Here is an 8554-nt window from a genome sequence, read left to right on the forward strand (position 1 = left end):
TGTGGGGAGGTTTCTGAAATGTTTGAATAACACACGCTTTAGCTTTTTATTAAAATGACTATATAAACCACTACCTTCATAGGAATTGGCAAGTCATACCCCACTGTACATGGAGAAATTGTTACGTACGGTCACCGGACCGTTCAGAGGTGAATTAGGATGCGCCAAGTCACCCGATACACAGTGGTACACAGCAAAATTCTGATTTGCCTCCGAACAGCGTCTCGTGACCGCACATAATAATTTCTCCTGTCCATGCCACTGTATTTTGCAGCTTATTTTTATTCCGCGACTGATAAGTTGGAATTTCAACAGCCATCACATTATGTTTGGAAGATGCAGTTCTTTTGTGCCAGTATGATTAGAAGTTGTGTTAGAAGAATTATCCACATAAAAGCACCTCAGTTTAGTCATTTGGAGAGAATGACCATACAGGATTCATAAAACCAAACTAATTTGTTGGGTTAAGACTAATGATGGTGATAAATAATTCTTCTTATGCTAGTTTATAATGGTTGTTCAAAATATATGATTTACTTACTGCTCCTTGGAAGACATTTCGACTGTATGGTTGCTGGAAAAGTGTAAACCTCTCAGAAAGGAATCCTCATTTGTACTGCTATAATAGAAGAAAAATCTGAAAAAGAAAATTAAACATAAGATAAAGAATAAAATTCCTTAAGAAGATTTAGTAGTTCTTCAAGGTTATAAAATCCGTAAGATGAAGGATTATCTATCTATCAAAGCTTGTAACTAGAAATATAGGATAAAATAACTGCAAAACCCTCATGGATGGAAAAATTTTCAAGAGCCAGTATTGAAGATTCTCATCCTTCATTCTTCACTTCTTGATCAGTCCATTGGCTTGCTAGATAGGATAATTGGAGACTTGTTTGAGCATGTTTTCAGTGATTACTCATTGTTAAAATCCCGAAGAGAGCTGCCTTTCTATGGTACTAACAACTATCCCTATTAAGGTGTAATTCCATCAGAAATGGTTGATTAGTATCACTATAAATATAAAATATTGCTTTCCTATTCTATTTTTACTCTTTTGTTTTTTTAGAAAAGTTCCTATTCTATTTTTACTTGTGTAGATCTGACATACAAGACCTCGTGGGAGCATTTATAGTAGTTAATATGAAAATTTTATGATTATAATGTTGAGCAGAATTGATTATCTGTAGCAGTAGATAGAGCAAGCCTTTGATATGACAACTTTCATACAGAATTATTGAGTATACGATTAGGAAACCTGCAAGTTTTATACCTTTTTTCTTCTGTTTTGGTGAGAATCTGATACATAGTCAGCCTTCATGATCATGCTAGGTTCTTGATGAGCTTTGCATTTATGGTGTAGCTGAATAAAGCTTTGTATATCCATCCTCTCAATCTCTCTGTTTTCTCTAAATGTCTTTCAGGAAAATGTTCAGAAGATATAATTTACATATTTAATTGTTTAGCCCTTTGACCCTGCTTAGTGTGGCCAAACTGCCATACTGGCATGAAAGCCAAGTTTTTAGTAAATAAATCATAGGTTGGTCAAGTCATCCAAAGGCCGGCTGCCACAAAGCGTTAAATATTTTATTAAAAAAATATTGCTAGATAAAGATTTGATGGCAATTGGTTATAAATTATACTTACTTTTTGTTTAGAATGTTGATTTATTGGTTAAGAGCTTTGACTATTAATCTAAAGATTTTAAATTTGAAGCTTTAATAATATGATATTTGTATAAATTTATTTTAATTGGCTCAAATTTTCTACAATAAGAAAAAAAAGATTCATTAATCAATCATTGAGAGTTGTTAAGTAAAAACAATAAATTTTGTCATATTTCCTCTATAATAATTTACTTTATATTCATTTATTTTGCAAAGAGCTAAACAGGTCTACAGTCAAAAATAAAATATTTGCTTGCTCGATGGAAATAAAAAATAGGAATTTACATGCATATGACAAAATTTTTATATATTTATATATATAATAAATAATTTTTTTTATTTTTTATCAACTTAATATCTAAATCATATCAAAATATAGACATGAAAATATATGTTTTTTTTTTTAAAATAAAATTATCTTAATAGTTTAAAATCTCAATCAACAAGCTAAGATGACCCACATTGTTTTAAGAGAATTTAATAACAATATGCTCATTTTGACATGAGATTATAGATCATAATGAGAGAGCTTTGGCTAAAATTTGATTTAACCCCTATTTTTTAGGCAAAGTTGTACTTATCAAATCTAACAACTAAACAATAGAATAGAAAGTAGAAACCGACCCCACCAACTTTTAAAAAAGTGATTTTTATTACAGAAAAGGAACAAAACGTGCATAGAGTTTCAATTTTTTTAGCTACATTATCAATTTTATTTGAAAAGATAAGTATGTAGTTCTTGGACATAATTCTTTTATTTTTTGAGTTAGCTTATATTATTATTTGTTTTGCTCTTTATTATTTTGTATTGATATATTTATAAATTTTACAGACAATAATACATATTAAGATAAAATTAGTGATATAAAAATAAGAAAATCATTGATGTTAGATTGTATAGAAGGGAGTTACTCAAAATGATTTATTAAACATATATGCCATGATCATCTCATCTTGCACTTAATGAAAAAGTAGAAGAATTAGTAAAATTAAATATAAATTGTTGAAATAATGCTAATTAATTTTGACAAGTTAATTAAATATTGAGAATGTAAGTAATAATTTTGTACATCTAATCATGTAGCTTACTTTGATCTGTTGTTAGGTGGGAGCTTTAGCTATTAACCAAGATATTTTGGATTTGAAGCTTACGTATGTTATATATGTGTGAGTTTATCTTAATTGGCCTAAATATCCACAAAAAAGTCCATCTAATCCTTTTTAGTGTTTTGAATGTAATAGTCCATCTAATTTAGTCCACTAAAATAAGGGCCTATTGCTGATCTTTGGATTGACTATTATTTTTTGACTTCTGAAAATGGTTTGCATTATGAAACAACCTAAAGCTATTAGTTGTCCACTTGAGGATGATATGTAATGAAGTTTAAGTATTAAATATAGTATTGTAGTTTGTTGATCAAATTATGCACTTAGGGATCGTAGTCGGTGGATGAAGGTGGTCGGAGGGTCCGTAGTCGGCGAGCAATGTTGGTCGAAGGGACTATAGTGGACGAACGATGCTGGTTGGAGGGACCGTAGTCGATAGGCGACAAAGGTAGGAGTGGATTGCAGTTGGCTGATGCTAATGGTCAAAGGGAACATAGTTGGCAGGTGACGGCTGTCGGAGGGACCATAGTCAGTGGTTGGAGGAGCTATTGTGGGCAGGTGATGGTGGTCGAAGGGACTATAGTCGGTGAGCGACGATGGTTGGAGGGACCGTGGTGATTGGAGGACGAGGGGTGGTCGACGGTTGGTGACCAGGTGGAGGTCCTTTGTTGGTTGGCAACCCGACGATGGTTGGAGGTTGGGTGGTGGTTTGGCGGTCGGATGGTGGTATGACGATGGTCAGAGGGATCGACTTTGATCGACGGATGAGCGGTGGTCCGACGATTGTTGGCAGTCGGGCAGAGGTCCTACGAAGGTTGGCGGACTCGGTGGTGGTTCTATGGTGTTTGGCGGCCAGGCGGTGGTCCTACGATAGCCAAAGGGGCCGACGGCGATCGACTGGCGAGCAGTGATCTGACGCTGTTGTTGGCCGGGCGGAGGTCTTATAAAGGTTGGTGGCCCAACGGTGGTTCGACTACGATCAGCGGTTGGGCGGTGCTCCGATAATGATTGGGTGGTGATCGGTGGCATGGTGGCAGTCTGGTGATGGTCGACGATTGGTAGGCAAGCGAAGGTTCGGCGGTTGTCCAGTCGGCCGACGGCAGTTCGCCTGCGATGGTGCTTGGGTGAAGTTCTAGAACCTTGAAGCCTCATTGTTCTCTCCAATCTCTAAACATAGGTTCTAAGCCCCCTTTCATTTAGGAAGAGTGGTTCTATTTATAGATTTTTGGGAATGGCGTACCACGTAAATATGAAAAAGATCTGAGACAAATTTGGAGTTCACCATCGGACAACCTATATTGATTCCCTCTATCATAGAGCGTTTATTAAGCATTTATATGCTCAAATGATGTCATAATTTAGGATTCTTAGGCTTGTTGGATTCGTCTCGTTTAGCCGCTCAATTCGACTATAAACATGCTATATTTGGATATCATTTGATCATCCAAATTGTGCTTTGAACTTTTCAAATGTGCTTCAACCCCCTGATTTGGACCTATTTTTTGCTCAGATTGGACCGATTTTGATGTCATTGGGTTTGTCTCTTCGAGATGTTCAGATCAACTATAGGTTTGCTGAAATTTGAGTTTGGATGACCCCGAATTTAATTTTGAAACTTGTCAACTAAGATGTGCATAGAGATTCGTCCTGGATCAAGACCATTTGGGTGACGTATTAATTAGTGTTAGAACATTAGGGATAAACCTATAGAATTACATCCGTTTCATTAAGAGGGATTCGAATTGTCCAAATTCAAAAATTTAAGCTCCACGAATCGCACCTAATTATATAGACGATACTGAGCGAATAAGAGAACAAAGCAATAGAAAGCGAAACAAGAAATATGGGGTTGGAAATTCTAATTTTTTTTAAAAATATGTTTGCTTAGGGCTGCAAGCGAACCAAGCGTTCGACGAGCTACTCGATGCTCGGTTCGATTAAAGCTCGTTTGTGATCGTTTAACTAATTAAACAAACAAACTTGAACAACATTTTAAATACTCGATCCTTAAATAAACAAGCTTGAACACTAATGTGTTCGGTTCATTTATGTTCACGAACAACATCATTTGAAGTTCATGAACAAGCTCGACATTAAGTTTGATAAAAAGCTCGAATGGAGAGAAATGCAATAGGTAAGCTTCATTTAAGAATATATTCATATAAATTAATCATATTTTTATTTTAAATAGATAACTGCTTTTATTATAAATTTAATTTTCCGAACAAAAGACATTTCACATTTGTTTATGTTTGTTAGATTGTTTGTTTAAGTTGTTCATGAACAAATTTAATGTTGTTTGTTCACATTAAATTGTTTGTTAAATATGTTCATGAACATAGCTCGTTAAGGCTTGTTTGCTTAAAGCTCGATAAGCATTAAACGAATCAAACATAAATCGAACATGAATCAAACTTGAACACCCTTAAATTAAACGATTCAAACATGAACACAAGCAATAAAACTCAAATCAAACATGAACCGAACTTAAACAAGCTAATGATAAACGAACTCAAACATGAACACTCGTATACTCGGCTCGGCTCGGTTCGTTTACAACCCTATGTTTGCTTATAGAGAAGTATTTAATTAAACTGGGCTCACCTCTTAATCTACGTTGGTAAATACTTTTAAAGATAATTTCCATTTGAATTGGCCATGCGTTTCAGTAAGTGATTTAACAAAAGCACTTTATTGGTTAGGTAGCACAGCATTATCCCTCATAAAAGTCATTAAAACAAAGCATAAGGGATCTAAAAATTTTAGATCACTCCTCTTTCACAATATAGCCAGTTTCAATCAGAATATGAACAATTACCAGTATTTTTTAACCCAAAATAATACTGTTATCAAACATATTTACACTTGTTCCTTCTATTTGTCCTCACTTAAAGACAAGAAAACAGGAGAGTAAGGCTTTGTTTGGGACAACTTTCGTACTGCTTTTTAAAATGGTTTTCTAGTACAAAAATTTCAAATTCAAGAAATTTTTATATTAGAAAGTTGTTTTAGAAAGCATGAAGAAAGCCATCTCAAACGAAGCCTAAATGTCAATACATTAATATAATGTTGATTGCCATCACTTTTGTAATGCAACTCACTTTAGTCTACTGGTTAGGAGCTTCGGCTATCAATTAAGAAGTCTTAGAATCTAGTCTCACGTATCTAATGTGTCTGAATTTGTCTTAATTGACTTAAATGTACAAAAAAAACACTTTTGTTTTATTATTAGGTAACTGTACTGATTGAAAAAAGAATAGGGCCTCCGGAAATTAAAAAAAAAAAGCTCATATAAGTCCTCTAATTATGATTTAAATTGAAATAGCCCAATAAGATTAATTAAAGTAGGATCATCATCTCAAAAGCATAAAAAAAGGATTAGATTGCCTATGGTGCATTATACTTTATTATTTGATTGGTTTAGTTTGGTTTATCCTATCTTTATTTCAATTAACAGATAAATTGGCTGTTTGTTTTATGGTCAAAAGAAAAAAAAATGTGTGATGCAAAGTATGGATGGGGAAGAGCATTAGCATAAAGGGAATCCAAGCTATGAAAAATAATCAGTGGAGCTCAGAGGAATCAAATTTGTTGTTTTGTGATTTTTTGACAGAACGGGCTCACTCAGATGTGAAAGGAGAAAGAGGAAAAGCAAATTATAATGATAAAGATGACATGCTATGTTGGGATAGAAATGACTGAAAGGAAAGCTTTATAATTGAATGAGAACTTTGTGTGTTTATGTGCTGAGGCCTTATCCCTTAATCACTTACTAAGCAAAAGTTTAAACACCTAAAGTAGAAGATCTGTTGGGGATAAGCCTCATTACCCTCCTCTTCCTCCTTATTCGATCTGGCATTTTACCTTCATTGGCTCTATTATATTTTGTGAAGCTGTTGTCATGAAATGCTTCTTTTATTAAAGGCTATATCTTCATTTGGTGGGTAGATAATGCTTATTCCTCTCTTCTATTGATATTGATTTGTTAATTAATGTATGTTATAGTGGTTCACAATTTCTTTGTGATAGTTGTGCTCTCATGTGACTCTTTTGTTTTTTAATAAAACCCACACAAAGGGCTTACTCGTTAAGATAATTTAAAAAATATATAAGAACTAAGTGAGTCAATAGCCCTCTAAAAATATTACGAGCCTTTAATTCATTCTATTACAAAACACAAACAAAAGAAAAGTAAACAAAGAAGACAAAAATAGCAACAGGACCACCCAAAAGAGACATCCAGAAGAAACAACTTCAACACCACGCTCCAACCAACACAACAATCCAAGGAAGACAGCCCTGAAGGTTAACATCAACTCCCATCATGAATAACAAGAGGAGCACCAAAGAAGTTATTTCTTTAATTTTCTCTTACGACGCTTCTCACTGCCATGGGAGAAGGTCTCACGTACAATGTGCCCCACCGGCAAAGCATACATCTCTTGCAATTAATCCACATCATCAACTAAATCACCCCTGCACGTCGAGGAGAAGGAATACTCCAACCAATACGATGGGTCATCATTATTCAAAGTTAAAGCCAATTGAGCTTTCAATTTTGCATTAGAAATAACAGAAGTATGAACATAAAGCAGTCTCATTTCCCTTAAAAACCTCCACATTAGGAGTCATATGCACCCCCACAGAAGCCACGGGTGAGACATGAATGATAACATTCAAATCTCTTGAAGACTCAACTAAAATAGCCTTGTTAACATCACGTAAATCTAAGTTAAGTCTATCCAGAGCATTACCTAGGCAATGCCCACCATCCACATTTTGATTTGCATCAGAAACAATATTACCATTGGAAGAACTAACCCTGGCAACGACATCTTCCACCAGATCATCAAGCGAGTTATCCAAACAAACCGAGTTAGGATCCAATTTGTCAATAGGTTTAGTCGAAACATCACCAGCAACCAAATTATCTGATGCAATAGCACCAACAATAAAAGGGGTCGAAAGCATAGGTTCATGCAAAAGCTCAGTACCACATGTAACCAAGGGAAGATCAACAGTTTGTATACCAACATCACTGACAACATCAGCTTCCCCACCCTAGAGCATCATTCCAACACAACCATTATCTTGCGAGGGCTGAACAGGAGAGGGGATTTCCATCTAAATCGACATTATTCAAAGCGTTAGATGCATTCTCAATGGCATTTCAATCAGGCGGAGTGGGATTAGACATAATAGGAAGACCAATATTCATAATAGAGGAATGGGAGGAACATTCACCCCTAACATGCCCAATACATATACAAAGATTTTGTTATTTTAAAATATATATATATATAAGAGGGATTTTGATCAACATATTTTTTTTCCAAGGAAAAAATAGATCGCATTTTACGGGATTTTGTAGTAGAAAACTAGTGGTCATACAATAGTGAATGAGTTATATTAATTGGCGGATCATTAGTGACAGAAATAAAAGGAAGAAAAAAAAAGTAATTATAGTTATTTATTCTTTTTAGATTTTGAGTTTGAGTCTTGTGCATGTGATGTGCATATAAATTTAATTTAATTGGCCTAATTGTTTCAAAAAAAGCTAAAGATTCCGTCATTAAAAAAAAAAAAAAAAAATTTGATCGACTTCCGTCATTAAAAAAAAAAAAAAAAAGAGGGATTTTGATCGATTGTTTAAAAATTTGTTTACAATTTACAAGAGAAAAATAAAAAAAGTATAGCATTTTTCGGGATTTTGAACCCGACGTGAATCGAACACGCAACCTTCTGATCTGGAGTCAGACGCGCTACCATTGCGCCACGGATCC

General features: G+C 34.5%; 1 non-coding gene across 1 annotated transcript; it reads right to left on the reverse strand.

The window, feature by feature from the left end:
- Nucleotides 1-8482: 8482 nt before the first annotated feature.
- TRNAW-CCA lies at nt 8483-8554 on the reverse strand. The gene has a single exon. It is a non-coding gene; the product is annotated as a tRNA-Trp (tRNA).

This window comes from Dendrobium catenatum, unplaced genomic scaffold, assembly GCF_001605985.2.
Source record: "Dendrobium catenatum unplaced genomic scaffold, ASM160598v2 fragScaff_scaffold_526, whole genome shotgun sequence".
NCBI lineage: Eukaryota > Viridiplantae > Streptophyta > Magnoliopsida > Asparagales > Orchidaceae > Dendrobium > Dendrobium catenatum.